The sequence below is a fragment of the Taudactylus pleione genome, unplaced genomic scaffold, assembly GCF_031769625.1.
Source record: "Taudactylus pleione unplaced genomic scaffold, aTauple2 ptg000652l, whole genome shotgun sequence".
NCBI lineage: Eukaryota > Metazoa > Chordata > Amphibia > Anura > Myobatrachidae > Taudactylus > Taudactylus pleione.
Genome location: NW_028285054.1, coordinates 2,799,236 through 2,822,753, shown reverse-complemented (window position 1 = coordinate 2,822,753; position 23,518 = coordinate 2,799,236). Strand labels below are relative to the sequence as shown.

The 23,518-nt window shown below is 38.6% G+C and overlaps 19 non-coding genes across 19 annotated transcripts; all 19 read right to left on the bottom strand.

Moving 5' to 3' along the window:
- Positions 1-738: 738 nt before the first annotated feature.
- LOC148478804 (signal recognition particle RNA) lies at positions 739-1,038 on the bottom strand. The gene has a single exon (XR_015872331.1).
- A 930-nt stretch (positions 1,039-1,968) lies between these two features.
- LOC148478803 (signal recognition particle RNA) lies at positions 1,969-2,268 on the bottom strand. Its single transcript, XR_015872166.1, has one exon.
- Positions 2,269-3,200: 932 nt separating this feature from the next.
- LOC148478802 (signal recognition particle RNA) lies at positions 3,201-3,500 on the bottom strand. The gene has a single exon (XR_015872178.1).
- Positions 3,501-4,429: 929 nt separating this feature from the next.
- On the bottom strand, positions 4,430-4,729 carry LOC148478801 (signal recognition particle RNA). Its single transcript, XR_015872389.1, has one exon.
- A 929-nt stretch (positions 4,730-5,658) lies between these two features.
- Positions 5,659-5,958, bottom strand: LOC148478800 (signal recognition particle RNA). Its single transcript, XR_015872034.1, has one exon.
- A 930-nt stretch (positions 5,959-6,888) lies between these two features.
- On the bottom strand, positions 6,889-7,188 carry LOC148478799 (signal recognition particle RNA). Its single transcript, XR_015872057.1, has one exon.
- A 930-nt stretch (positions 7,189-8,118) lies between these two features.
- Positions 8,119-8,418, bottom strand: LOC148478798 (signal recognition particle RNA). Its single transcript, XR_015872330.1, has one exon.
- A 930-nt stretch (positions 8,419-9,348) lies between these two features.
- LOC148478797 (signal recognition particle RNA) lies at positions 9,349-9,648 on the bottom strand. The gene has a single exon (XR_015872215.1).
- Positions 9,649-10,581: 933 nt separating this feature from the next.
- On the bottom strand, positions 10,582-10,881 carry LOC148478796 (signal recognition particle RNA). Its single transcript, XR_015872242.1, has one exon.
- Positions 10,882-11,810: 929 nt separating this feature from the next.
- Positions 11,811-12,110, bottom strand: LOC148478795 (signal recognition particle RNA). The gene has a single exon (XR_015872388.1).
- A 929-nt stretch (positions 12,111-13,039) lies between these two features.
- Positions 13,040-13,339, bottom strand: LOC148478794 (signal recognition particle RNA). The gene has a single exon (XR_015872033.1).
- Positions 13,340-14,269: 930 nt separating this feature from the next.
- LOC148478793 (signal recognition particle RNA) lies at positions 14,270-14,569 on the bottom strand. The gene has a single exon (XR_015872056.1).
- A 930-nt stretch (positions 14,570-15,499) lies between these two features.
- Positions 15,500-15,794, bottom strand: LOC148478792 (signal recognition particle RNA). Its single transcript, XR_015872255.1, has one exon.
- Positions 15,795-16,726: 932 nt separating this feature from the next.
- On the bottom strand, positions 16,727-17,025 carry LOC148478791 (signal recognition particle RNA). The gene has a single exon (XR_015872218.1).
- Positions 17,026-17,954: 929 nt separating this feature from the next.
- Positions 17,955-18,254, bottom strand: LOC148478790 (signal recognition particle RNA). Its single transcript, XR_015872066.1, has one exon.
- A 930-nt stretch (positions 18,255-19,184) lies between these two features.
- On the bottom strand, positions 19,185-19,484 carry LOC148478789 (signal recognition particle RNA). The gene has a single exon (XR_015872147.1).
- Positions 19,485-20,414: 930 nt separating this feature from the next.
- Positions 20,415-20,714, bottom strand: LOC148478788 (signal recognition particle RNA). Its single transcript, XR_015872120.1, has one exon.
- A 930-nt stretch (positions 20,715-21,644) lies between these two features.
- Positions 21,645-21,944, bottom strand: LOC148478787 (signal recognition particle RNA). Its single transcript, XR_015872062.1, has one exon.
- Positions 21,945-22,874: 930 nt separating this feature from the next.
- Positions 22,875-23,174, bottom strand: LOC148478786 (signal recognition particle RNA). Its single transcript, XR_015872146.1, has one exon.
- Positions 23,175-23,518: the final 344 nt, after the last annotated feature.

Sequence of the window (23,518 nt, the reverse complement as noted above, 5' to 3'; positions counted from 1 at the left end):
GTGCACTGCTCATGCCACTGTGCCCCACAATCGCTCATCCATTAGTTTTACTGGTATATATTTTTTAAAGCTTATTCCACTATCTAACTCTTGCTTTGGGCTATTCCGCTCACCTCTATCCCTCTCCTCACATCATTGCCTCTATCCCCATCCACATATCCCACTCCACCCACATCACATGCAAAACATCCCTAACTAACATGATTTCACTGATTGGCATTTTACTGATGCCCACAAGAAGAACAGCACCCATGTCTCCTTAAATACTCTGTGCAGAAGTCATTATTTTGATGATCTGATGGGACATGTGCTTGAAGCTGGAGCCATAAAAGTGGTAAATGTGCGAGTATGGGACCAGCCTAAAGAATTCTAGTAGAATATTTATATTTCATCATACTGGACATTATATAATAACAGTATTATGTTCATGGGCAAATGATAAAAAACCTTTATTTAAATAGTAACTGTAGATAGTAACAAATGGGTTACTGTATATAGTCAGTGGGAAATGGGTAACTTTAATGTTCATCATTATTTTTGCTTACAAAATGATGTACATCATCTAAGAATGACAGTTCTGAAAAAAAAAATACTCAATCATATAAAACAAGAAAACTTACAGTAATGATACAATGGAGCTGTGTTGTTCATGCTGCTCTATATACAAATTATAATGAATATTTTTAACCACTCTGGTATCAAATTATCATAAAAATGAATGAGTAAAACAACATAATAAAGAAACTGTGTTGTGCTTTGTTGTCCAGGCTGCTCTACACTGGCTATTCACAGGTACAATCCCTCTACTGATAAGCACAGGGGGTTTGACCTGCTCTGTTTCCAACCTGGACCGGTTCACCTCTTTTTAAGCAACCTGGTAGCTCTGAGCCCCCCCAGAGTCACCATATTGATGCTGAACTTAGTGTGGACACCCTATCAACATAGCTCAATGGGGACCAGAATTCCTGGACTCAAACACTCCTCCACCCTTAACCTCCCAAGTAGCTGGGATTACAGACACACACCACAGTGCCCAGCAAGGAAAACAGCCTGCTCTCTAACATAGGAATCTCTCTCAGTGTGATGTCATTACAATGAGAAAAACAGCTTATCAATGCCATCTACTGGCCATTACTATAACTACATCCTTTATATTTTAATGGCCAATGGCTTATTTAGATTTTGTATAGCCTTTAGCATTAGAGGCGAATACTCTGCCTAAATATAAATGTGCACTGCTCATGCCACTGTGCCCCACAATCGCTCATCCATTAGTTTTACTGGTATATATTTTTTAAAGCTTATTCCACTATCTAACTCTTGCTTTGTGCTATTCCGCTCACCTCTATCCCTCTCCTCACATCATTGCCTCTATCCCCATCCACATATCCCACTCCACCCACATCACATGCAAAACATCCCTAACTAACATGATTTCACTGATTGGCATTTTACTGATGCCCACAAGAAGAACAGCACCCATGTCTCCTTAAATACTCTGTGCAGAAGTCATTATTTTGATGATCTGATGGGACATGTGCATGAAGCTGGAGCCATAAAAGTGGTAAATGTGCGAGTATGGGACCAGCCTACAGAATTCTAGTAGAATATTTATATTTCATCATACTGGACATTATATAAAAACAGTATTATGTTCATGGGCAAATGATAAAAAACCTTTATTTAAATAGTAACTGTAGATAGCAACAAATGGGTTACTGTATATAGTCAGTGGGAAATGGGTAACTTTAATGTTCATCATTATTTTTGCTTACAAAATGATGCACATCATCTAAGAATGACAGTTCTGAAAAAAAAAATACTCAATAATATAAAACAAGAAAACTTACAGTAATGATACAATGGAGCTGTGTTGTTCATGCTGCTCTATATACAAATTATAATGAATATTTTTAACCACTCTGGTATCAAATTACCATAAAAATGAATGAGTAAAACAACATAATAAAGAAACTGTGTTGTGCTTTGTTGTCCAGGCTGCTCTACACTGGCTATTCACAGGTACAATCCCACTACTGATAAGCACAGGGGGTTTGACCTGCTCTGTTTCCAACCTGGGCCGGTTCACCTCTTTTTAAGCAACCTGGTAGCTCTGAGCTCCTCCAGAGTCACCATATTGATGCTGAACTTAGTGTGGACACCCAATCAACATAGCTCAATGGGGACCAGAACTCCTGGACTCAAACACTCCTCCAGCCTCAGCCTCCCAAGTAACTGGGATTACAGACACACACCACAGTGCCCGACAACGAAAACAGCCTGCTCTCTAACATAGGAATCTCTCTCAGTGTGATGTCATTACAATGAGAAAAACAGCTTATCAATGCCATCTACTGGCCATTACTATAACTACATCCTTTATATTTTAATGGCCAATGGCTTATTTAGATTTTGTATAGCCTTTTGCATTATGAGCGAATACTCTGCCTAAATATAAATGTGCACTGCTCATGCCACTGTGCCCCACAATCGCTCATCCATTAGTTTTACTGGTATATATTTTTTAAAGCTTATTCCACTATCCAACTCTTGCTTTGTGCTATTCCGCTCACCTCTATCCCTCTCCTCACATCATTGCCTCTATCCCCATCCACATATCTCACTCCAACCACATCACATGCAAAACATCCCTAACTAACATGATTTCACTGGTTGGTAAGTCACTGATGCCCACAAGAAAAACAGCACCCATGTCTCCTTAAACACTCTGTGCAGAGGTCATTATTTTGATGATCTGATGGGACATGTGCATGAAGCTGGAGCCATAAAAGTGGTAAATGTGCGAGTATGGGACCAGCCTACAGAATTCTAGTAGAATATTTATATTTCATCATACTGGACATTATATAATAACAGTATTATGTTCATGGGCAAATGATAAAAAAACTTTATTTAAATAGTAACTGTGTAGTTAGCAACAAATGGGTTACTGTATATAGTCAGTGGGAAATGGGTAACTTTAATGTTCATCATTATTTTTGATTACAAAATGATGCACATCATCTAAGAATCACAGTTCTGAAAAAAAAAATACTCAATAATATAAAACAAGAAAACTTACAGTAATGATACAATGGAGCTGTGTTGTTCATGCTGCTCTATATACAAATTATAATAAATAGTTTTAACCACTCTGGTATCAAATTATCATAAAAATGAATGAGTAAAACAACATAATAAAGAAACTATGTTGTGCTTTGTTGTCCAGGCTGCTCTACACTGGCTATTCACAGGTGCAATCTCACTACTGATAAGCACAGGAGGTTTGACCTGCTCTGTTTCCAACCTGGGCCGGGTCACCTCTTTTTAAGCAACCTGGTAGCTCTGAGCTCCCCCAGAGTCACCATATTGATGCTGAACTTAGTGTTGACACCCAATCAACATAGCTCAATGGGGACCAGAACTCCTGGACTCAAACACTCCTCCAGCCTCAGCCTCCCAAGTAACTGGGATTACAGACACACACCACAGTGCCCGGCAATGAAAACAGCCTGCTCTCTAACATAGGAATCTCTCTCAGTGTGATGTCATTACAATGAGAAAAACAGCTTATCAATGCCATCTACTGGCCATTACTATAACTACATCCTTTATATTTTAATGGCCAATGGCTTATTTAGATTTTGTATAGCCTTTTGCATTATGAGCGAATACTCTGCCTAAATATAAATGTGCACTGCTCATGCCACTGTGCCCCACAATCGCTCATCCATTAGTTTTACTGGTATATATTTTTTAAAGCTTATTCCACTATCTAACTCTTGCTTTGTGCTATTCCGCTCACCTCTATCCCTCTCCTCACATCATTGCCTCTATCCCCATCCACATATCTCACTCCAACCACTTCACATGCAAAACATCCATAACTAACATGATTTCACTGGTTGGTAAGTCACTGATGCCCACAAGAAGAACAGCACCCATGTCTCCTTAAATACTCTGTACAGAAGTCATTATTTTGATGATCTGATGGGACATGTGCATGAAGCTGGAGCCATAAAAGTTGTAAATGTGCGAGTATGGGACCAGCCTACAGAATTCTAGTAGAATATTTATATTTCATCATACTGGACATTATATAATAACAGTATTATGTTCATGGGAAATGATAAAAAACCTTTATTTAAATAGTAACTGTAGATAGCAACAAATGGGTTACTGTATATAGTCAGTGGGAAATGGGTAACTTTAATGTTCATCATTATTTTTGCTTACAAAATGATGCACATCATCTAAGAATGACAGTTCTGAAAAAAAAAATACTCAATAATATAAAACAAGAAAACTTACAGTAATGATACAATGGAGCTGTGTTGTTCATGCTGCTCTATATACAAATTATAATAAATATTTTTAACCACTCTGGTATCAAATTATCATAAAAATGAATGAGTAAAACAACATAATAAAGAAACTGTGTTGTGCTTTGTTGTCCAGGCTGCTCTACACTGGCTATTCACAGGTGCAATCCCACTACTGATAAGCACAGGGGGTTTGACCTGCTCTGTTTCCAACCTGGGCCGGTTCACCTCTTTTTAAGCAACCTGGTAGCTCTGAGCTCCCCCAGAGTCACCATATTGATGCTGAACTTAGTGTGGACACCCAATCAACATAGCTCAATGGGGACCAGAACTCCTGGACTCAAACACTCCTCTAGCCTCAGCCTCCCAAGTAACTGGGATTACAGACACACACTACAGTGCCCGGCAACGAAAACAGCCTGCTCTCTAACATAGGAATCTCTCTCAGTGTGATGTCATTACAATGAGAAAAACAGCTTATCAATGCCATCTACTGGCCATTACTATAACTACATCCTTTATATTTTAATGGCCAATGGCTTATTTAGATTTTGTATAGCCTTTTGCATTATGAGCGAATACTCTGCCTAAATATAAATGTGCACTGCTCATGCCACTGTGCCCCACAATCGCTCATCCATTAGTTTTACTGGTATATATTTTTTAAAGCTTATTCCACTATCCAACTCTTGCTTTGTGCTATTCCGCTCACCTCTATCCCTCTCCTCACATCATTGCCTCTATCCCCATCCACATATCTCACTCCAACCACATCACATGCAAAACATCCCTAACTAACATGATTTCACTGGTTGGTAAGTCACTGATGCCCACAAGAAAAACAGCACCCATGTCTCCTTAAACACTCTGTGCAGAAGTCATTATTTTGATGATCTGATGGGACATGTGCATGAAGCTGGAGCCATAAAAGTGGTAAATGTGCGAGTATGGGACCAGCCTAAAGAATTCTAGTAGAATATTTATATTTCATCATACTGGACATTATATAATAACAGTATTATGTTCATGGGCAAATGATAAAAAACCTTTATTTAAATAGTAACTGTAGATAGCAACAAATGGGTTACTGTATATAGTCAGTAGGAAATGGGTATCTAATGTTCATCATTATTTTTGCTTACAAAATGATGCACATCATCTAAGAATGACAGTTCTGAAAAAAAAAAATACTCAATAATATAACACAAGAAAACTTACAGTAATGATACACTGGAGCTGTGTTGTTCATGTTGCTCTATATACAAATTATAATAAATATTTTTTACCACGCTGGTTTCAAATTATCATAAAAATTAATGAGTAAAGCAACATAATAAAGAAACTGTGTTGTGCTTTGTTGTCCAGGCTGCTCTACACTGGCTATTCACAGGTGCAATCCCACTACTGATAAGCACAGGGGGTTTGACCTGCTCTGTTTCCAACCTGGGCCGGTTCACCTCTTTTTAAGCAACCTGGTAGCTCTGAGCTCCCCCAGAGTCACCATATTGATGCTGAACTTAGTGTGGACACCCAATCAACATAGCTCAATGGGGACCAGAACTCCTGGACTCAAACACTCCTCCAGCCTCAGCCTCCCAAGTAACTGGGATTACAGACACACACTACAGTGCCCGACAACGAAAACAGCCTGCTCTCTAACATAGGAATCTCTCTCAGTGTGATGTCATTACAATGAGAAAAACAGCTTATCAATGCCATCTACTGGCCATTACTATAACTACATCCTTTATATTTTAATGGCCAATGGCTTATTTAGATTTTGTATAGCCTTTTGCATTATGAGCGAATACTCTGCCTAAATATAAATGTGCACTGCTCATGCCACTGTGCCCCACAATCGCTCATCCATTAGTTTTACTGGTATATAATTTTTAAAGCTTATTCCACTATCCAACTCTTGCTTTGTGCTATTCCGCTCACCTCTATCCCTCTCCTCACATCATTGCCTCTATCCCCATCCACATATCTCACTCCAACCACATCACATGCAAAACATCCCTAACTAACATGATTTCACTGGTTGGTAAGTCACTGATGCCCACAAGAAAAACAGCACCCATGTCTCCTTAAACACTCTGTGCAGAAGTCATTATTTTGATGATCTGATGGGACATGTGCATGAAGCTGGAGCCATAAAAGTGGTAAATGTGCGAGTATGGGACCAGCCTACAGAATTCTAGTAGAATATTTATATTTCATCATACTGGACATTATATAATAACAGTATTATGTTCATGGGCAAATGATAAAAAACCTTTATTTAAATAGTAACTGTAGATAGCAACAAATGGGTTACTGTATATAGTCAGTGGGAAATGGGTAACTTTAATGTTCATCATTATTTTTGCTTACAAAATGATGCACATCATCTAAGAATGACAGTTCTGGAAAAAAAAATACTCAATAATATAAAACAAGAAAACTTACAGTAATGATACAATGGAGCTGTGTTGTTCATGCTGCTCTATATACAAATTATAATAAATATTTTTAACCACTCTGGTATCAAATTATCATAAAAATGAATGAGTAAAACAACATAATAAAGAAACTGTGTTGTGCTTTGTTGTCCAGGCTGCTCTACACTGGCTATTCACAGGTGCAATCCCACTACTGATAAGCACAGGGGGTTTGACCTGCTCTGTTTCCAACCTGGGCCGGTTCACCTCTTTTTAAGCAACCTGGTAGCTCTGAGCTCACCCAGAGTCACCATATTGATGCTGAACTTAGTGTGGACACCCAATCAACATAGCTCAATGGGGACCAGAACTCCTGGACTCAAACACTCCTCCAGCCTCAGCCTCCCAAGTAACTGGGATTACAGACACACACTACAGTGCCCGGCAATGAAAACAGCCTGCTCTCTAACATAGGAATCTCTCTCAGTGTGATGTCATTACAATGAGAAAAACAGCTTATCAATGCCATCTACTGGCCATTACTATAACTACATCCTTTATATTTTAATGGCCAATGGCTTATTTAGATTTTGTATAGCCTTTTGCATTATGAGCGAATACTCTGCCTAAATATAAATGTGCACCGCTCATGCCACTGTGCCCCACAATCGCTCATCCATTAGTTTTACTGGTATATATTTTTTAAAGCTTATTCCACTATCCAACTCTTGCTTTGTGCTATTCCGCTCACCTCTATCCCTCTCCTCACATCATTGCCTCTATCCCCATCCACATATCTCACTCCAACCACATCACATGCAAAACATCCCTAACTAACATGATTTCACTGGTTGGTAAGTCACTGATGCCCACAAGAAAAACAGCACCCATGTCTCCTTAAACACTCTGTGCAGAAGTCATTATTTTGATGATCTGATGGGACATGTGCATGAAGCTGGAGCCATAAAAGTGGTAAATGTGCGAGTATGGGACCAGCCTACAGAATTCTAGTAGAATATTTATATTTCATCATACTGGACATTATATAATAACAGTATTATGTTCATGGGCAAATGATAAAAAAACTTTATTTAAATAGTAACTGTAGATAGCAACAAATGGGTTACTGTATATAGTCAGTGGGAAATGGGTAACTTTAATGTTCATCATTATTTTTGCTTACAAAATAATGCACATCATCTAAGAATGACAGTTCTGAAAAAAAAAATACTCAATAATATAAAACAAGAAAACTTACAGTAATGATACAATGGAGCTGTGTTGTTCATGCTGCTCTATATACAAATTATAATACATATTTTTAACCACTCTGGTATCAAATTATCATAAAAATGAATGAGTAAAACAACATAATAAAGAAACTGTGTTGTGCTTTGTTGTCCAGGCTGCTCTACACTGGCTATTCACAGGTACAATCCCTCTACTGATAAGCACAGGGGGTTTGACCTGCTCTGTTTCCAACCTGGACCGGTTCACCTCTTTTTAAGCAACCTGGTAGCTCTGAGCCCCCCCAGAGTCACCATATTGATGCTGAACTTAGTGTGGACACCCTATCAACATAGCTCAATGGGGACCAGAATTCCTGGACTCAAACACTCCTCCACCCTTAACCTCCCAAGTAGCTGGGATTACAGACACACACCACAGTGCCCAGCAAGGAAAACAGCCTGCTCTCTAACATAGGAATCTCTCTCAGTGTGATGTCATTACAATGAGAAAAACAGCTTATCAATGCCATCTACTGGCCATTACTATAACTACATCCTTTATATTTTAATGGCCAATGGCTTATTTAGATTTTGTATAGCCTTTAGCATTAGAGGCGAATACTCTGCCTAAATATAAATGTGCACTGCTCATGCCACTGTGCCCCACAATCGCTCATCCATTAGTTTTACTGGTATATATTTTTTAAAGCTTATTCCACTATCTAACTCTTGCTTTGTGCTATTCCGCTCACCTCTATCCCTCTCCTCACATCATTGCCTCTATCCCCATCCACATATCCCACTCCACCCACATCACATGCAAAACATCCCTAACTAACATGATTTCACTGATTGGCATTTTACTGATGCCCACAAGAAGAACAGCACCCATGGCTCCTTAAATACTCTGTGCAGAAGTCATTATTTTGATGATCTGATGGGACATGTGCATGAAGCTGGAGCCATAAAAGTGGTAAATGTGCGAGTATGGGACCAGCCTACAGAATTCTAGTAGAATATTTATATTTCATCATACTGGACATTATATAAAAACAGTATTATGTTCATGGGCAAATGATAAAAAACCTTTATTTAAATAGTAACTGTAGATAGCAACAAATGGGTTACTGTATATAGTCAGTGGGAAATGGGTAACTTTAATGTTCATCATTATTTTTGCTTACAAAATGATGCACATCATCTAAGAATGACAGTTCTGAAAAAAAAAATACTCAATAATATAAAACAAGAAAACTTACAGTAATGATACAATGGAGCTGTGTTGTTCATGCTGCTCTATATACAAATTATAATGAATATTTTTAACCACTCTGGTATCAAATTATCATAAAAATGAATGAGTAAAACAACATAATAAAGAAACTGTGTTGTGCTTTGTTGTCCAGGCTGCTCTACACTGGCTATTCACAGGTACAATCCCACTACTGATAAGCACAGGGGGTTTGACCTGCTCTGTTTCCAACCTGGGCCAGTTCACCTCTTTTTAAGCAAACTGGTAGCTCTGAGCTCCTCCAGAGTCACCATATTGATGCTGAACTTAGTGTGGACACCCAATCAACATAGCTCAATGGGGACCAGAACTCCTGGACTCAAACACTCCTCCAGCCTCAGCCTCCCAAGTAACTGGGATTACAGACACACACCACAGTGCCCGACAACGAAAACAGCCTGCTCTCTAACATAGGAATCTCTCTCAGTGTGATGTCATTACAATGAGAAAAACAGCTTATCAATGCCATCTACTGGCCATTACTATAACTACATCCTTTATATTTTAATGGCCAATGGCTTATTTAGATTTTGTATAGCCTTTTGCATTATGAGCGAATACTCTGCCTAAATATAAATGTGCACTGCTCATGCCACTGTGCCCCACAATCGCTCATCCATTAGTTTTACTGGTATATATTTTTTAAAGCTTATTCCACTATCCAACTCTTGCTTTGTGCTATTCCGCTCACCTCTATCCCTCTCCTCACATCATTGCCTCTATCCCCATCCACATATCTCACTCCAACCACATCACATGCAAAACATCCCTAACTAACATGATTTCACTGGTTGGTAAGTCACTGATGCCCACAAGAAAAAACAGCACCCATGTCTCCTTAAACACTCTGTGCAGAGGTCATTATTTTGATGATCTGATGGGACATGTGCATGAAGCTGGAGCCATAAAAGTGGTAAATGTGCGAGTATGGGACCAGCCTACAGAATTCTAGTAGAATATTTATATTTCATCATACTGGACATTATATAATAACAGTATTATGTTCATGGGCAAATGATAAAAAACCTTTATTTAAATAGTAACTGTGTAGTTAGCAACAAATGGGTTACTGTATATAGTCAGTGGGAAATGGGTAACTTTAATGTTCATCATTATTTTTGATTACAAAATGATGCACATCATCTAAGAATCACAGTTCTGAAAAAAAAAATACTCAATAATATAAAACAAGAAAACTTACAGTAATGATACAATGGAGCTGTGTTGTTCATGCTGCTCTATATACAAATTATAATAAATAGTTTTAACCACTCTGGTATCAAATTATCATAAAAATGAATGAGTAAAACAACATAATAAAGAAACTATGTTGTGCTTTGTTGTCCAGGCTGCTCTACACTGGCTATTCACAGGTGCAATCTCACTACTGATAAGCACAGGAGGTTTGACCTGCTCTGTTTCCAACCTGGGCCGGGTCACCTCTTTTTAAGCAACCTGGTAGCTCTGAGCTCCCCCAGAGTCACCATATTGATGCTGAACTTAGTGTTGACACCCAATCAACATAGCTCAATGGGGACCAGAACTCGTGGACTCAAACACTCCACCAGCCTCAGCCTCCCAAGTAACTGGGATTACAGACACACACCACAGTGCCCGGCAATGAAAACAGCCTGCTCTCTAACATAGGAATCTCTCTCAGTGTGATGTCATTACAATGAGAAAAACAGCTTATCAATGCCATCTACTGGCCATTACTATAACTACATCCTTTATATTTTAATGGCCAATGGCTTATTTAGATTTTGTATAGCCTTTTGCATTATGAGCGAATACTCTGCCTAAATATAAATGTGCACTGCTCATGCCACTGTGCCCCACAATCGCTCATCCATTAGTTTTACTGGTATATATTTTTTAAAGCTTATTCCACTATCTAACTCTTGCTTTGTGCTATTCCGCTCACCTCTATCCCTCTCCTCACATCATTGCCTCTATCCCCATCCACATATCTCACTCCAACCACTTCACATGCAAAACATCCCTAACTAACATGATTTCACTGGTTGGTAAGTCACTGATGCCCACAAGAAGAACAGCACCCATGTCTCCTTAAATACTCTGTACAGAAGTCATTATTTTGATGATCTGATGGGACATGTGCATGAAGCTGGAGCCATAAAAGTTGTAAATGTGCGAGTATGGGACCAGCCTACAGAATTCTAGTAGAATATTTATATTTCATCATACTGGACATTATATAATAACAGTATTATGTTCATGGGAAATGATAAAAAACCTTTATTTAAATAGTAACTGTAGATAGCAACAAATGGGTTACTGTATATAGTCAGTGGGAAATGGGTAACTTTAATGTTCATCATTATTTTTGCTTACAAAATGATGCACATCATCTAAGAATGACAGTTCTGAAAAAAAAAATACTCAATAATATAAAACAAGAAAACTTACAGTAATGATACAATGGAGCTGTGTTGTTCATGCTGCTCTATATACAAATTATAATAAATATTTTTAACCACTCTGGTATCAAATTATCATAAAAATGAATGAGTAAAACAACATAATAAAGAAACTGTGTTGTGCTTTGTTGTCCAGGCTGCTCTACACTGGCTATTCACAGGTGCAATCCCACTACTGATAAGCACAGGGGGTTTGACCTGCTCTGTTTCCAACCTGGGCCGGTTCACCTCTTTTTAAGCAACCTGGTAGCTCTGAGCTCCCCCAGAGTCACCATATTGATGCTGAACTTAGTGTGGACACCCAATCAACATAGCTCAATGGGGACCAGAACTCCTGGACTCAAACACTCCTCTAGCCTCAGCCTCCCAAGTAACTGGGATTACAGACACACACTACAGTGCCCGGCAATGAAAACAGCCTGCTCTCTAACATAGGAATCTCTCTCAGTGTGATGTCATTACAATGAGAAAAACAGCTTATCAATGCCATCTACTGGCCATTACTATAACTACATCCTTTATATTTTAATGGCCAATGGCTTATTTAGATTTTGTATAGCCTTTTGCATTATGAGCGAATACTCTGCCTAAATATAAATGTGCACTGCTCATGCCACTGTGCCCCACAATCGCTCATCCATTAGTTTTACTGGTATATATTTTTTAAAGCTTATTCCACTATCCAACTCTTGCTTTGTGCTATTCCGCTCACCTCTATCCCTCTCCTCACATCATTGCCTCTATCCCCATCCACATATCTCACTCCAACCACATCACATGCAAAACATCCCTAACTAACATGATTTCACTGGTTGGTAAGTCACTGATGCCCACAAGAAAAACAGCACCCATGTCTCCTTAAACACTCTGTGCAGAAGTCATTATTTTGATGATCTGATGGGACATGTGCATGAAGCTGGAGCCATAAAAGTGGTAAATGTGCGAGTATGGGACCAGCCTAAAGAATTCTAGTAGAATATTTATATTTCATCATACTGGACATTATATAATAACAGTATTATGTTCATGGGCAAATGATAAAAAACCTTTATTTAAATAGTAACTGTAGATAGCAACAAATGGGTTACTGTATATAGTCAGTAGGAAATGGGTATCTAATGTTCATCATTATTTTTGCTTACAAAATGATGCACATCATCTAAGAATGACAGTTCTGAAAAAAAAAAATACTCAATAATATAACACAAGAAAACTTACAGTAATGATACACTGGAGCTGTGTTGTTCATGTTGCTCTATATACAAATTATAATAAATATTTTTTACCACGCTGGTTTCAAATTATCATAAAAATTAATGAGTAAAGCAACATAATAAAGAAACTGTGTTGTGCTTTGTTGTCCAGGCTGCTCTACACTGGCTATTCACAGGTGCAATCCCACTACTGATAAGCACAGGGGGTTTGACCTGCTCTGTTTCCAACCTGGGCCGGTTCACCTCTTTTTAAGCAACCTGGTAGCTCTGAGCTCCCCCAGAGTCACCATATTGATGCTGAACTTAGTGTGGACACCCAATCAACATAGCTCAATGGGGACCAGAACTCCTGGACTCAAACACTCCTCCAGCCTCAGCCTCCCAAGTAACTGGGATTACAGACACACACTACAGTGCCCGACAACGAAAACAGCCTGCTCTCTAACATAGGAATCTCTCTCAGTGTGATGTCATTACAATGAGAAAAACAGCTTATCAATGCCATCTACTGGCCATTACTATAACTACATCCTTTATATTTTAATGGCCAATGGCTTATTTAGATTTTGTATAGCCTTTTGCATTATGAGCGAATACTCTGCCTAAATATAAATGTGCACTGCTCATGCCACTGTGCCCCACAATCGCTCATCCATTAGTTTTACTGGTATATAATTTTTAAAGCTTATTCCACTATCCAACTCTTGCTTTGTGCTATTCCGCTCACCTCTATCCCTCTCCTCACATCATTGCCTCTATCCCCATCCACATATCTCACTCCAACCACATCACATGCAAAACATCCCTAACTAACATGATTTCACTGGTTGGTAAGTCACTGATGCCCACAAGAAAAACAGCACCCATGTCTCCTTAAACACTCTGTGCAGAAGTCATTATTTTGATGATCTGATGGGACATGTGCATGAAGCTGGAGCCATAAAAGTGGTAAATGTGCGAGTATGGGACCAGCCTACAGAATTCTAGTAGAATATTTATATTTCATCATACTGGACATTATATAATAACAGTATTATGTTCATGGGCAAATGATAAAAAACCTTTATTTAAATAGTAACTGTAGATAGCAACAAATGGGTTACTGTATATAGTCAGTGGGAAATGGGTAACTTTAATGTTCATCATTATTTTTGCTTACAAAATGATGCACATCATCTAAGAATGACAGTTCTGGAAAAAAAAATACTCAATAATATAAAACAAGAAAACTTACAGTAATGATACAATGGAGCTGTGTTGTTCATGCTGCTCTATATACAAATTATAATAAATATTTTTAACCACTCTGGTATCAAATTATCATAAAAATGAATGAGTAAAACAACATAATAAAGAAACTGTGTTGTGCTTTGTTGTCCAGGCTGCTCTACACTGGCTATTCACAGGTGCAATCCCACTACTGATAAGCACAGGGGGTTTGACCTGCTCTGTTTCCAACCTGGGCCGGTTCACCTCTTTTTAAGCAACCTGGTAGCTCTGAGCTCACCCAGAGTCACCATATTGATGCTGAACTTAGTGTGGACACCCAATCAACATAGCTCAATGGGGACCAGAACTCCTGGACTCAAACACTCCTCCAGCCTCAGCCTCCCAAGTAACTGGGATTACAGACACACACTACAGTGCCCGGCAATGAAAACAGCCTGCTCTCTAACATAGGAATCTCTCTCAGTGTGATGTCATTACAATGAGAAAAACAGCTTATCAATGCCATCTACTGGCCATTACTATAACTACATCCTTTATATTTTAATGGCCAATGGCTTATTTAGATTTTGTATAGCCTTTTGCATTATGAGCGAATACTCTGCCTAAATATAAATGTGCACCGCTCATGCCACTGTGCCCCACAATCGCTCATCCATTAGTTTTACTGGTATATATTTTTTAAAGTTTATTCCACTATCCAACTCTTGCTTTGTGCTATTCCGCTCACCTCTATCCCTCTCCTCACATCATTGCCTCTATCCCCATCCACATATCTCACTCCAACCACATCACATGCAAAACATCCCTAACTAACATGATTTCACTGGTTGGTAAGTCACTGATGCCCACAAGAAAAACAGCACCCATGTCTCCTTAAACACTCTGTGCAGAAGTCATTATTTTGATGATCTGATGGGACATGTGCATGAAGCTGGAGCCATAAAAGTGGTAAATGTGCGAGTATGGGACCAGCCTACAGAATTCTAGTAGAATATTTATATTTCATCATACTGGACATTATATAATAACAGTATTATGTTCATGGGCAAATGATAAAAAAACTTTATTTAAATAGTAACTGTAGATAGCAACAAATGGGTTACTGTATATAGTCAGTGGGAAATGGGTAACTTTAATGTTCATCATTATTTTTGCTTACAAAATAATGCACATCATCTAAGAATGACAGTTCTGAAAAAAAAAATACTCAATAATATAAAACAAGAAAACTTACAGTAATGATACAATGGAGCTGTGTTGTTCATGCTGCTCTATATACAAATTATAATACATATTTTTAACCACTCTGGTATCAAATTATCATAAAAATGAATGAGTAAAACAACATAATAAAGAAACTGTGTTGTGTTGTCCAGGCTGTTCTACACTGGCTATTCACAGGTGCAATCCCACTACTGATAAGCACAGGGGGTTTGACCTGCTCTGTTTTCAACCTTGGCCGGTTCACCTCTTTTTAAGCAACCTGGTAGCTCTGAGCTCCCCCAGAGTCACCATATTGATGCAGAACTTAGTGTGGACACCCAATCAACATAGCTCAATGGGGACCAGAACTCCTGGACTCAAACACTCCTCCAACCTCAGCCTCCCAAGTAACTGGGATTACAGACACACACCACAGTGCCTGGCAACGAAAACAGCCTGCTCTCTAACATAGGAATCTCTCTCAGTGTGATGTCATTACAATGAGAAAAACAGCTTATCAATGCCATCTACTGGCCATTACTATAACTACATCCTTTATATTTTAATGGCCAATGGCTTATTTAGATTTTGTATAGCCTTTTGCATTATGAGCGAATACTCTTCCTAAATATAAATGTGCACTGCTCATGCCACTGTGACCAACAATCGCTCATCCATTAGTTTTACTGGTATATATTTTTTAAAGCTTATTCCACTATCTAACTCTTGCTTTGTGCTATTCCGCTCACCTCTATCCCTCTCCTCACATCATTGCCTCTATCCCCATCCACATATCTCACTCCAACCACATCACATGCAAAACATCCCTAACTAACATGATTTCACTGGTTGGTAAGTCACTGATGCCCACAAGAAAAACAGCACCCATGTCTCCTTAAATACTCTGTGCAGAAGTCATTATTTTGATGATCTGATGGGACATGTGCATGAAGCTGGAGCCATAAAAGTGGTAAATGTGCGAGTATGAGACCAGCCTACAGAATTCTAGTAGAATATTTATATTTCATCATACTGGACATTATATAATAACAGTATTATGTTCATGGGCAAATGATAAAAAAACTTTATTTAAATAGTAACTGTGTAGTTAGCAACAAATGGGTTACTGTATATAGTCAGTGGGAAATGGGTAACTTTAATGTTCATCATTATTTTTGCTTACAAAATGATGCACATCATCTAAGAATGAAAGTTCTGAAAAAAAAAATACTCAATAATATAACACAAGAAAACTTACAGTAATGATACAATGGAGCTGTGTTGTTCATGCTGCTCTATATACAAATTATAATAAATATTTTTAACCACTCTGGTATCAAATTATCATAAAAATTAATGAGTAAAACAACATAATAAAGAAACTGTGTTGTGCTTTGTTGTCCAGGCTGCTCTACACTGGCTATTCATGGGTGCAATCCCACTACTGATAAGCACAGGGGGTTTGACCTGCTCTGTTCCAACCTGGGCCGGGTCACCTCTTTTTAAGCAACCTGGTAGCTCTGAGCTCCCCCAGATTCACCATATTGATGCTGAACTTAGTGTGGACACCCAATCAACATAGCTCAATGGGGACCAGAACTCCTGGACTCAAACACTCCTTCAGCCTCAGCCTCCCAAACAGCTGGGATTACAGACACACACCACAGTGCCCAGCAAGGAAAACAGCCTGCTCTCTAACATAGGAATCTCTCTCAGTGTGATGTCATTACAATGAGAAAAACAGCTTATCAATGCCATCTACTGGCCATTACTATAACTACATCCTTTATATTTTAATGGCCAATGGCTTATTTAGATTTTGTATAGCCTTTTGCATTATGAGCGAATACTCTGCCTAAATATAAATGTGCACTGCTCATGCCACTGTGCCCCACAATCGCTCATCCATTAGTTTTACTGGTATATATTTTTTAAAGCTTATTCCACTATCCAACTCTTGCTTTGTGCTATTCCGCTCACCTCTATCCCTCTCCTCACATCATTGCCTCTATCCCCATCCACATATCTCACTCCAACCACATCACATGCAAAACATCCCTAACTAACATGATTTCACTGGTTGGTAAGTCACTGATGCCCACAAGAAAAACAGCACCCATGTCTCCTTAAACACTCTGTGCAGAAGTCATTATTTTGATGATCTGATGGGACATGTGCATGAAGCTGGAGCCATAAAAGTGGTAAATGTGCGAGTATGGGACCAGCCTACAGAATTCTAGTAGAATATTTATATTTCATCATACTGGACATTATATAATAACAGTATTATGTTCATGGGCAAATGATAAAAAACCTTTATTTAAATAGTAACTGTAGATAGCAACAAATGGGTTACTGTATATAGTCAGTGGGAAATGGGTAACTTTAATGTTCATCATTATTTTTGCTTACAAAATGATGCACATCATCTAAGAATGACAGTTCTGAAAAAAAAATACTCAATAATATAAAACAAGAAAACTTACAGTAATGATACAATGGAGCTGTGTTGTTCATGCTGCTCTATATACAAATTATAATAAATATTTTTAACCACTCTGGTATCAAATTATCATAAAAATGAATGAGTAAAACAACATAATAAAGAAACTGTGTTGTGCTTTGTTGTCCAGGCTGCTCTACACTGGCTATTCACAGGTGCAATCCCACTACTGATAAGCACAGGGGGTTTGACCTGCTCTGTTTCCAACCTGGGCCGGTTCACCTCTTTTTAAGCAACCTGGTAGCTCTGAGCTCCCCCAGAGTCACCATATTGATGCAGAACTTAGTGTGGACACCCAATCAACATAGCTCAATGGGGACCAGAACTCCTGGACTCAAACACTCCTCCAACCTCAGCCTCCCAAGTAACTGGGATTACAGACACACACCACAGTGCCTGGCAACGAAAACAGCCTGCTCTCTAACATAGGAATCTCTCTCAGTGTGATGTCATTACAATGAGAAAAACAGCTTATCAATGCCATCTACTGGCCATTACTATAACTACATCCTTTATATTTTAATGGCCAATGGCTTATTTAGATTTTGTATAGGCTTTTGCATTATGAGCGAATAGTCTGCCTAAATATAAATGTGCACTGCTCATGCCACTGTGACCAACAATCGCTCATCCATTAGTTTTACTGGTATATATTTTTTAAAGCTTATTCCACTATCTAACTCTTGCTTTGTGCTATTCCGCTCACCTCTATCCCTCTCCTCACATCATTGCCTCTATCCCCATCCACATATCTCACTCCAACCACATCACATGCAAAACATCCCTAACTAACATGATTTCACTGGTTGGTAAGTCACTGATGCCCACAAGAAAAACAGCACCCATGTCTCCTTAAATACTCTGTGCAGAAGTCATCATTTTGATGATCTGATGGGACATGTGCATGAAGCTGGAGCCATAAAAGTGGTAAATGTGCGAGTATGGGACCAGCCTACAGAATTCGAGTAGAATATTTATATTTCATCATACTGGACATTATATAATAACAGTATTATGTTCATGGGCAAATGATAAAAAAACTTTATTTAAATAGTAACTGTGTAGTTAGCAACAAATGGGTTACTGTATATAGTCAGTGGGAAATGGGTAACTTTAATGTTCATCATTATTTTTACTTACAAAATGATGCACATCATCTAAGAATGAAAGTTCTGAAAAAAAATACTCAATAATATAACGCAAGAAAACTTACAGTAATGATACAATGGAGCTGTGTTGTTCATGCTGCTCTATATACAAATTATAATAAATATTTTTAACCACTCTGGTATCAAATTATCATAAAAATTAATGAGTAAAACAACATAATAAAGAAACTGTGTTGTGCTTTGTTGTCCAGGCTGCTCTACACTGGCTATTCACAGGTACAATCCCACTACTGATAAGCACAGGGGGTTTGACCTGCTCTGTTTCCAACCTGGGCCGGTTCACCTCTTTTTAAGCAACCTGGTAGCTCTGAGCTCCCCCAGAGTCAGCATATTGATGCTGAACTTAGTGTGGACACCCAATCAACATAGCTCAATGGGGACCAGAACTCCTGGACTCAAACACTCCTCCAGCCTCAGCCTCCCAAGTAACTGGGATTACAGACACACACCACAGTGCCCAGCAAGGAAAACAGCCTGCTCTCTAACATAGGAATCTCTCTCAGTGTGATGTCATTACAATGAGAAAAACAGCTTATCAATGCCATCTACTGGCCATTACTATAACTACATCCTTTATATTTTAATGGCCAATGGCTTATTTAGATTTTGTATAGCCTTTTGCATTATGAGCGAATACTCTGCCTAAATATAAATGTGCACTGCTCATGCCACTGTGCCCCACAATCGCTCATCCATTAGTTTTACTGGTATATATTTTTTAAAGCTTATTCCACTATCCAACTCTTGCTTTGTGCTATTCCGCTCACCTCTATCCCTCTCCTCACATCATTGCCTCTATCCCCATCCACATATCTCACTCCAACCACATCACATGCAAAACATCCCTAACTAACATGATTTCACTGGTTGGTAAGTCACTGATGCCCACAAGAAAAACAGCACCCATGTCTCCTTAAACACTCTGTGCAGAAGTCATTATTTTGATGATCTGATGGGACATGTGCATGAAGCTGGAGCCATAAAAGTGGTAAATGTGCGAGTATGGGACCAGCCTACAGAATTCTAGTAGAATATTTATATTTCATCATACTGGACATTATATAATAACAGTATTATGTTCATGGGCAAATGATAAAAAACCTTTATTTAAATAGTAACTGTAGATAGCAACAAATGGGTTACTGTATATAGTCAGTGGGAAATGGGTAACTTTAATGTTCATCATTATTTTTGCTTACAAAATGATGCACATCATCTAAGAATGACAGTTCTGAAAAAAAAAATACTCAATAATATAAAACAAGAAAACTTACAGTAATGATACAATGGAGCTGTGTTGTTCATGCTGCTCTATATACAAATTATAATAAATATTTTTAACCACTCTGGTATCAAATTATCATAAAAATGAATGAGTAAAACAACATAATAAAGAAACTGTGTTGTGCTTTGTTGTCCAGGCTGCTCTACACTGGCTATTCACAGGTGCAATCCCACTACTGATAAGCACAGGGGGTTTGACCTGCTCTGTTTCCAACCTGGGCCGGTTCACCTCTTTTTAAGCAACCTGGTAGCTCTGAGCTCCCCCAGAGTCACCATATTGATGCTGAACTTAGTGTGGACACCCAATCAACATAGCTCAATGGGGACCAGAACTCCTGGACTCAAACACTCCTCCAGCCTCAGCCTCCCAAGTAACTGGGATTACAGACACACACTACAGTGCCCGGCAATGAAAACAGCCTGCTCTCTAACATAGGAATCTCTCTCAGTGTGATGTCATTACAATGAGAAAAACAGCTTATCAATGCCATCTACTGGCCATTACTATAACTACATCCTTTATATTTTAATGGCCAATGGCTTATTTAGATTTTGTATAGCCTTTTGCATTATGAGCGAATACTCTGCCTAAATATAAATGTGCACTGCTCATGCCACTGTGCCCCACAATCGCTCATCCATTAGTTTTACTGGTATATATTTTTTAAAGCTTATTCCACTATCCAACTCTTGCTTTGTGCTATTCCGCTCACCTCTATCCCTCTCCTCACATCATTGCCTCTATCCCCATCCACATATCTCACTCCAACCAGATCACATGCAAAACATCCCTAACTAACATGATTTCACTGGTTGGTAAGTCACTGATGCCCACAAGAAAAACAGCACCCATGTCTCCTTAAACACTCTGTGCAGAAGTTATTATTTTGATGATCTGATGGGACATGTGCATGAAGCTGGAGCCATAAAAGTGGTAAATGTGCGAGTATGGGACCAGCCTACAGAATTCTAGTAGAATATTTATATTTCATCATACTGGACATTATATAATAACAGTATTATGTTCATGGGCAAATGATAAAAAAACTTTATTTAAATAGTAACTGTAGATAGCAACAAATGGGTTACTGTATATAGTCAGTGGGAAATGGGTAACTTTAATGTTCATCATTATTTTTGCTTACAAAATAATGCACATCATCTAAGAATGACAGTTCTGAAAAAAAAAATACTCAATAATATAAAACAAGAAAACTTACAGTAATGATACAATGGAGCTGTGTTGTTCATGCTGCTCTATATACAAATTATAATAAATATTTTTAACCACTCTGGTATCAAATTATCATAAAAATGAATGAGTAAAACAACATAATAAAGAAACTGTGTTGTGCTTTGTTGTCCAGGCTGTTCTACACTGGCTATTCACAGGTGCAATCCCACTACTGATAAGCACAGGGGGTTTGACCTGCTCTGTTTCCAACCTGGGCCGGTTCACCTCTTTTTAAGCAACCTGGTAGCTCTGAGCTCCCCCAGAGTCACCATATTGATGCAGAACTTAGTGTGGACACCCAATCAACATAGCTCAATGGGGACCAGAACTCCTGGACTCAAACACTCCTCCAACCTCAGCCTCCCAAGTAACTGGGATTACAGACACACACCACAGTGCCTGGCAATGAAAACAGCCTGCTCTCTAACATAGGAATCTCTCTCAGTGTGATGTCATTACAATGAGAAAAACAGCTTATCAATGCCATCTACTGGCCATTACTATAACTACATCCTTTATATTTTAATGGCCAATGGCTTATTTAGATTTTGTATAGGCTTTTGCATTATGAGCGAATACTCTGCCTAAATATAAATGTGCACTGCTCATGCCACTGTGACCAACAATCGCTCATCCATTAGTTTTACTGGTATATATTTTTTAAAGCTTATTCCACTATCTAACTCTTGCTTTGTGCTATTCCGCTCACCTCTATCCCTCTCCTCACATCATTGCCTCTATCCCCATCCACATATCTCACTCCAACCACATCACATGCAAAACATCCCTAACTAACATGATTTCACTGGTTGGTAAGTCACTGATGCCCACAAGAAAAACAGCACCCATGTCTCCTTAAATACTCTGTGCAGAAGTCATCATTTTGATGATCTGATGGGACATGTGCATGAAGCTGGAGCCATAAAAGTGGTAAATGTGCGAGTATGGGACCAGCCTACAGAATTCGAGTAGAATATTTATATTTCATCATACTGGACATTATATAATAACAGTATTATGTTCATGGGCAAATGATAAAAAAACTTTATTTAAATAGTAACTGTGTAGTTAGCAACAAATGGGTTACTGTATATAGTCAGTGGGAAATGGGTAACTTTAATGTTCATCATTATTTTTACTTACAAAATGATGCACATCATCTAAGAATGAAAGTTCTGAAAAAAAATACTCAATAATATAACGCAAGAAAACTTACAGTAATGATACAATGGAGCTGTGTTGTTCATGCTGCTCTATATACAAATTATAATAAATATTTTTAACCACTCTGGTATCAAATTATCATAAAAATTAATGAGTAAAACAACATAATAAAGAAACTGTGTTGTGCTTTGTTGTCCAGGCTGCTCTACACTGGCTATTCACGGGTGCAATCCCACTACTGATAAGCACAGGGGGTTTGACCTGCTCTGTTTCCAACCTGGGCCGGGTCACCTCTTTTTAAGCAACCTGGTAGCTCTGAGCTCCCCCAGATTCACCATATTGATGCTGAACTTAGTGTGGACACCCAATCAACATAGCTCAATGGGGACCAGAACTCCTGGACTCAAACACTCCTTCAGCCTCAGCCTCCCAAACAGCTGGGATTACAGACACACACCACAGTGCCCAGCAAGGAAAACAGCCTGCTCTCTAACATAGGAATCTCTCTCAGTGTGATGTCATTACAATGAGAAAAACAGCTTATCAATGCCATCTACTGGCCATTACTATAAGTACATCCATTATATTTTAATGGCCAATGGCTTATTTAGATTTTGTATAGCCTTTTGCATTATGAGCGAATACTCTGCCTAAATATAAATGTGCACTGCTCATGCCACTGTGCACCTCAATCGCTCATCCATTAGTTTTACTGGTATATATTTTTTAAAGCTTATTCCACTATCTAACTCTTGCTTTGTGCTATTCCGCTCACCTCTATCCCTCTCCTCACATCATTGCCTCTATCCCCATC